The following is a 7847-nucleotide window of genomic DNA, read 5'->3' on the forward strand; positions in this document are numbered from 1 at the left end:
CGCCAATGGATTAACATCTAAAATTCACGAAGTTCGTGATTTTGTAGTAGAGCATGATATTGACGTGCTTTTAGTCCAAGAGACTCACCTTACCCCAGGAAATACTCCCAAAATTGGGAATTATGACATTTACTGCACTGACAGGGTGTCACAGGACAGAAATCCCAGTGGTGGCACTTGTATCTATGTGAAGCGTTCCTTAAAGTATCACATGATACCGTCCCCTGATTTAAATTTTTTGGAAGCGACAATTATCAAAATTTTCCTTCAAAATTCCTCCCCGCTGACAGTAGTCTCAGCTTATTTACCTCCACAATCAGCAGCACGTGGAAGGCCAGCTTTTCCTGTCAGTGATTTTGATAAACTTTTGAATGTTTCAAATCACCTAATTATTGCTGGTGATCTAAATTCACGCCATACCGCATGGTTTTGTTCAAATAGGAACAGGTATGGTATTAGTCTAAATTCATGGTGCCAGAGTAACCATGTTCAGATCATAGCTCCTACCCTCCCGACTTTCTACCCTGCAAGAGGGTCCTCTGCAGTTCTTGATCTGGCTGCCTTTTATAATATATTTTTTCGGAATGAAATTAAAGTGATTCAGGAATTGGACTCCGATCACTACTCTGTCTTGATTACCTTAGATATTCAAAATCGATACTCAAAATTAGAGGAGCAAGTCTCAACAAATTGGGACGACTTTAGATTTATTTTGGAAAAAACTTCACTCCCTCACATCAAAATTTCCAGCAATTCGGACTTTCACAGGCATATTAAAAGTTTGGAGTCTTTACTTAAGGTGGTCTACTACAGCAGCATTACAATACTAAAAATTTGTTTTACACGCAGAATCGCTAATTAAGAAACTATGTTGCGTGAAATTTGGCAGAAATATAAAGCAATAGGTCAGTTTTGGAATCAAAATGTTAGAATCAGGTTTGGAATGAAATTTACTTAAATATTATATTTTAAAAAAATTAGTTTGAAATACGTAATTTTAATGTGTAGTTTGGAAAGCCATCAATAGATGGCGCTACGAGTTAAAATTTAACATTGTAATCTTATTTCTGCAAAAATTCACGAAGTAATTGATTTTGATATCAGTTATAAATCATATTTTTTTCTAAATAATATTTAGAAGCGTTTCATATATTCCTTTATACACAGTTTTCACTAAACATTGTCAGCTGTCAGCGGAATGACGTTTACGGCAACCCTATTGCATTGCTATTCCGCACTCGTTTTGTTTACATTTATTTGTACTGTGGTCAGTTTGCGAAAAATATGCGAAAATATCAAGGACGACCGAAAAAACATCCTGGTTTTAATAAAAGATCCAGAATTCAGCGTAAACGTCGAGCTCAAGAAAAAAATATGAAATTAAATTCCCGAGATGTGGAAGATTCCGAACAAGCGGATGTTTTCGAAAGGTGAGAAATAATTTATTCTTTATATCGACTACCTCGTGTTTATGATTTCGTAGTAAGTTAATTCCGAAGTAAAATATGCGTATTTTTTTTATTGAAGGTCAGAAATTATTGATACAACTGCATCTGTGTCAAAGGAGAATCATTGCCCGGATGATTTTTTTTACAAAGTAAGGTAATTTTTTTTTTTTTTTTAATGTGTGTGTGTATGAGGGGATGCTAATAATTGTTCAATTCTGTTATAACAATTTATTCCTCCATTCACACTAAATTGTTGGGAAATATTGAAAGGGTAAATGCCAATTCACAAGGAATTGCTGAAATAATTGAATATTTTCAAAAGTATGAGCATGTTCTTGCGATCTAAATTGAATTCACCATCATTACATGTATTATTGGAAATTTTATAGTCATATGTTTGCTACGAAATGCTTTGTCAGTTACCTATGGTATATTTTTACAGGTGTATGCACATTTATTCATGTGCTCGCTGTTCAACTTGCTTTTTTTTATTATGTCATTTACTTGGGTGTTAAAACTTTCTTTAGCGTTGGAACATTTTATGATCATTTCGTAAAATTTATATATAAATATATATTATTGCTTGTTTATTTATGGTTCTGTGTATTTGTAATGTATGCATGTTGTGAAGTGTAGTTTTTGAAGAATATGTCACAAATGGTAAATTCCACCAAAAGCTGAATTGAATTGATATTGGGATGCAGGTAATTAGAAAATATCTGCCGTATATTTTGAGCGTAAACCAAACTAGTGCCAAGAATGGGACCAATACGCTCAGGCTTGCTTAGCCTTTTTGCCATTGTCCAAATTGAATTATCTCTAGTAGAAAGGGAGTGAATGCTTTCTCTGTATAACAATAAAATATCTGTCTGATCAAAAATCTACCAATAAGAAACTTTTCATATGTTATGTGACAGACTTTCTGCAAACAGAAGTCCTCAGCTCTGTTCTTGTACATGTTTTTTAATTGTGGTTCAGATGTGTACTTCTCAAAGGAATTCTTCTCATAGGAAGATTGTCTGAACATTTAAAAACTATATTCTGCTTTTAGGGGCCTAATATGTTAGGCCCCTAAAATTAATATTGAAATTTCTAAAATGTTGAAAAATATGTCATCTGGATTCTGTGCAAAAAATATAATCCCTTTTTCATTTCTGCATTTGCAATTCCTGCATTTTCTTTATTCCTACATTTTTTAATTGGAAGGAATTTCATTCGCAGAGCCCTCTAATTTATTCTTACAAATCATGTAGTAATGTACCATTTTAGATAGATATAAATAACACATTTTGTAATTTTTCTAAACTGTGGTTATACAGCATGATATAATAGCTACACAAGGTATGGCGAAACAGTATACAGCAATATCTGTCGCACTGTCTGAGATGGGTGGTAGTCATACATAGCTTAATGCTTAAATTTGTTATGTGTTATTTATTTATTGATGTTTTTTTTTTAATTATGTTATAGCAGTTTATTTCTTTCATTCTCAGGTCTAGAAGTGAAAAATTTGACTTTTCTACGCCAGAAGTTACAGCTAATGTTCCTAAGACAAACCAGGCTTTCCTGAGGTAAGTTGGTTTATTTCTAAAATAGATATTAGCTGTGCATGATATTGAAACTCTTATAGTTACTTAATTATGGTTAATTAATTATGTATTAATTTAGAAGTCAAGCAACCAAAATCAGCGTTATATTTTCAAATAGTGAATATTTCAAAATATGATGCTGATTTTTGTTGCTTGACTTCTAAATTAATACTTGGTTGGCGTGTTATTGTATCTTAATTAAACTAATTATGGTTCTTTTCTTCTCAGTTCTTATCTGGACATTTCAGTTATTGACTCTGACGTAGAAGGTAGAAATACAAGCTCTCTTTTGAGGTAAATATGTATTTCTCTATGCCAAAATTAAAATGTCATCATTTATGTTTTTCTTTTATGGTGTTACATTATGTTGTTTACATACTGATAGCTATTAAAACTGTTAAGTATAATATTGTAGCTATCAAAAAGAGGGGGGATGAATTTGATTTGTACCAAATTTGGACGTTTTGCATGAAAGAACTTGAAAATAAAAGATTTTTTTTTAATATATTCATTGCAATCAGTGAAATTTTCAGACGGGACACAAATGAAAATATTTTGCAGAAGCAAATGAAAATATTTTGGGGTCTGCATTATTAATTTGTGAAACAATTTCAGCTGTTTGAAAATGCATTTTTCTGTTAGAAATTTGTATTTCTTGCAATTTCTTTTTTTTGGGGGGGGTCGAGAATATGGTGTTAAAAATATTTTATCTTTTTTTTTTTTTTTTTTTTTTTTTTCCAGGTGAAAATTTTGTGCATGATTTGGCTTTCATTGAGACGTCTCTGGGTCAGGAGTTACTAAGGAAGAGAAACTTACATGCAGGTTGAAGCATGCAGTGTCAAATGTATAAGGAATATAAAAGATGCTGTATATAAGTTTGAATAACCATAATAAAAAAATTTCTTGAAAATTGCGTTTTTTCTGCGAGTTATTAAAATTGGAAATAATTAATTACAATATTTATGAAAATTTTCGAAAATAAAAATACAAGTAGTATTTAAAAAGTACTGCAAAACTCATTTTTAAGTAGAAAAATTATTCTCAGATGAAATTCTTTCGATTATGCAAAAGGATTTTTTTAGTATTTGAAAGGTTCATTTGAACCCAACAACTGAAACTAACGTATCCCCAGTTTATTGATACCAACCATTTTGTTGGTATCAATGAACCCACTACTTTCTAAAAGCATTTCTGTCAATTACTAAGGGCTAATGAACAGGTGTTGAATTCTCAAGATGAATGTTGCCGAAACAGAAAAAAGTGTACTTCAGAACATTTTGCAGTAGCTCAAACAAAGTCACGGACCTGATCTATACTGTAGTCAGGGAGAAATTATTTCCCTTCCTTTTCTTTCAAAAGCTGAGTTTCCAAACGCACAACGGGAGGCCGTTGCTAAAAGCTGTGGAACCAGTTTTATAGCTAAGCTATTTTTAGCAACTTGTGAGCTGTTTTTCAGATAACACAGTAAATCTCGGGGAGGGGGAATTTGAAATCATGATCACTGCCGGTACGGCAGAATTTAGGTACAGCAAAATTGTAAAATTCAGCGAAGCATCAAGCAATAAAATTTTAGAATTTTGGGGGAAGGGCACTTGACAACAGAATTTATTGCGTACAAAGTCAGCAAAATGCATAGCGCCGTACCTGATTCATGATACAGCAGTATTCATTACCAATAGCAAACTTGTTTGAGGATAAGTTCGAAAAAATGTTTTCTAGTTGTTACCTAAAATTGGTAAACAATAATCTTTGAAAGATTATTCGATTATATCGTTACTAATATGGTAAAAATTTGAAAAGCAATCAGAAGCCGTATCTCTAGGGTCTTCACGTCACGATTTAGTTTTATTTGTTCGAATATGATATTTATATCTCTCTTCCTACAAGTATGTATCTTCGTACGTATAAAGTATCAAAAATAATAAAAGTAATTAATAAATTTTCTCTAGTTGCCCTGAAAACTACATCTGAATATAAAGATAAAAAAGACATCAGTAAATTGCTGTTGTTATTTGCTGATCATAATGGTAATCAACAGAACATGATCACATATACCCTCTTCAAAACTTTGATTTTTATCAAGCTTCATATAAATACTAGGTTTTTGTTAGTCACGTAATTTGACATCCTAAATTTAAGATGACAGATGAAATAATGACTAGTTCTGAATTAGCTCACTCAGGAAGTAAAATTTTCTCCTTCCCGTCAATATAGCATATTTATAGCTCCCAAGATGGCGATCACTAACTAAATATATTATGGATTAGAACCCTATTGCACTCCATAAGTTTTCTTTATTCGATTTATGTGCATGCATGCTTGGTTGTGGAAGAAATTAAAAAGCCCCCCTTTTTTTTTTTTTTTTTTTTTTACTTAGATTATTCGAATGTATACATACGCCAGACATTTATTTGTTGAGCTGTAATTATAATTTGGAACGTGGTGCTAGAGCCGAACCGAACGTCAGTTTGTTTAGAATTATAGAGTTTGATTACGCCAAAGCAGGTGAATTTGGAAAACACCAAAATCGGTCATGCATCCAACTCGTTCATCGAGGCTTGAACTCCGGATGAACTACCAGTGTTCGGCGGCTCGCTTGCTAGAATTTAGGGAGGAACTGATTGTTAGAATTGCGTTAGGCTCTTTGAATGTAGCAAAGCCACGAGGGTTACCTTCTTAAGATGGCAGGCTTTCGTGGAGGAATTTTCTGAAGACTTAGATTAGGTTATTATGGCAAAGCACAGTAGGATGCCTTCATGTTGAACTTTCTTAGAGAAATTGGCTTCCCATACACGTTACACATACAGAAAATTATGAAAACGTCCATGCAGCCGGCCCGTTAAGCCTTGATTCGAATCCAGGTCGAAACTACCAGTGTTCAGCGATTTAATTCCTCTACCGCGGAAGGGCCTAATTGCTGAAGGGAACTGGCTTGTATTCATGTTACACACGGTGAAAACAAACAATGCAACCAGCTGATTCGTCTGGCATCGAACCCAAACCAGTTCAAACTTCCAGTATTCAGTAGTTTTAACCACTCGACCACTGGTGGCGTGTGGTAGGAGCCACAGATAATGTACTGAGTAGCAAAAATCCCTAATAGTGGCCCTGGTTACTAGTAGGATTGTAAGTATATTGGTAATCATCCAATCTACAGCAAGGAAATTTCGGAGCTTAATTGTAAAGTCAAATGCGACACTCCGATAAACGTGGTATATGTAGAGATGGAAAAATTTATTATTTAAAATATTTGTATTTATTAGTAAACATTTTATAAAATTTATTCTTAATTTAGCGTTTAAGAATTCTAAGAGAGTTATCTGAGTATTTTTTCCTCCTTTGGTAATCCAATAAAATTGAGTAAATTTATGTTATGTAATATCTTTGCGTGTTTAATACATAGTTTTTTTTTTTTTTTTTTTTTTCTTTCAAAGTTAGACAAGTTTACACAAACAATACAGGTCGAAAAGTTAGCTGGTCTGCGCCCGATGAGCCTGTCGGCAGCGTCGCAAAGCGTAATTTGACTAACGAAAAGATCATGTTTTGGATCTGGTGAGATTGCCGTGGTATTATCGATAAAAATGAATCTCTCCATTAGTCGCACTATGCATCACATAAACGTCAGCTGTGCGCCGCATGAGCTGACTCAAGCAGATAAGGTCAGACGTGTTCGAGCCTGTACTATTCTTCTCGAATATCAACGCAAAGTTAAAGTTCTGGACCAGATAGTCACTTGTGTTGAAAAATAAATTTATTTCAACAACATAGGCCAAAAATTAGTTGATCTGCGCCCGTGAGTCCGTCGGCAGCATCGTAAAGCGTAATTTGACTAACAAAAAGATCATTCTTTTGTATTTGGTGGGATTGCCGTGGTATTAATCAAAAATAGTATATGGAAAAAGGTAAAACCCTTGACAATAAAGGATACAACGAGATGCTAGTGCATGTTGACGCTGCTATCAAGGAAAAGAATCGAATTGAGTTCCGGCGCAGAAAGGTAACGTTCCATCAAGATAATACCATACGTGTCTGCATCGCACTACCAGTGTCTGCATCGCACGTTCGGACTTTCAGCTACATCTTGCTGGTCCTATCTTCACTTCTGCACAAGAAGTCCAAAATGAGGTTGACCTGTGTTTGGACTCGGGTCACCAAGTTTCCGACCCGAAGGTTTTGAAAAACTACCAAAAAATTGGCAGAAAAGCATAGATTTTTGGTAGTGATTACTATCCGCACTAAAGGTACTGACTGCTTTTTTTTTTCATAACTTTATGAAGAACGTTCGTGCTTAAAATTTTCGTTACAACCATTAAATTCTGTAATTTATGAATTCCTTCCCACTTCTCATGTATTTATCAACTGTTCTTTATGAACCTGATATTCCTACAATTATCAGCTGTACTTTATAAATCTGATATATAGAAACGCAATTTGATTTTATGCATTTCAGTATCAAGTGAAATTTTTAAACTAATCGTTCATTATAACACTTTATGTTGTTTTCATTCAAAGCTGAACTCAGATAATGTGCCGAGGTTGAACTACCAGTAATAGGCGACTTTAGCGCTTGCCCGCTAGAATTTAGAGAGGAACTGAGTGCTAGAATTGGGTTAGGCTCTTTGAATATAGCAAAGCCACGAGGTGGCAGATAGCAGATGCTTTCGTGGAGGAAGTTTCTGAAGGCTTAGTTTAGTTTATAGCAAAGTTCCCCATACACGTTACACACGGGGAAGATTATGAAAACGCCCATGTAGCCAGCCCGTTCGCCTTGATTCGAACCCAGGTAGGAACTACCAGTGTTCAGCGATTT

General features: G+C 34.2%; 1 long non-coding RNA gene across 1 annotated transcript; it reads left to right on the forward strand.

The window, feature by feature from the left end:
* Positions 1 to 882: 882 nt before the first annotated feature.
* Positions 883 to 1606, forward strand: LOC146995659 (uncharacterized). Its single transcript, XR_015042877.1, has 2 exons — positions 883 to 1430; positions 1528 to 1606. It is a non-coding gene; the product is annotated as an uncharacterized LOC146995659 (long non-coding RNA).
* Positions 1607 to 7847: the final 6241 nt, after the last annotated feature.

This window comes from Stegodyphus dumicola, chromosome 8, assembly GCF_044657685.1.
Source record: "Stegodyphus dumicola isolate Sdum_Otavi_A_Nest chromosome 8, ASM4465768v1".
Lineage (NCBI taxonomy): Eukaryota > Metazoa > Arthropoda > Arachnida > Araneae > Eresidae > Stegodyphus > Stegodyphus dumicola.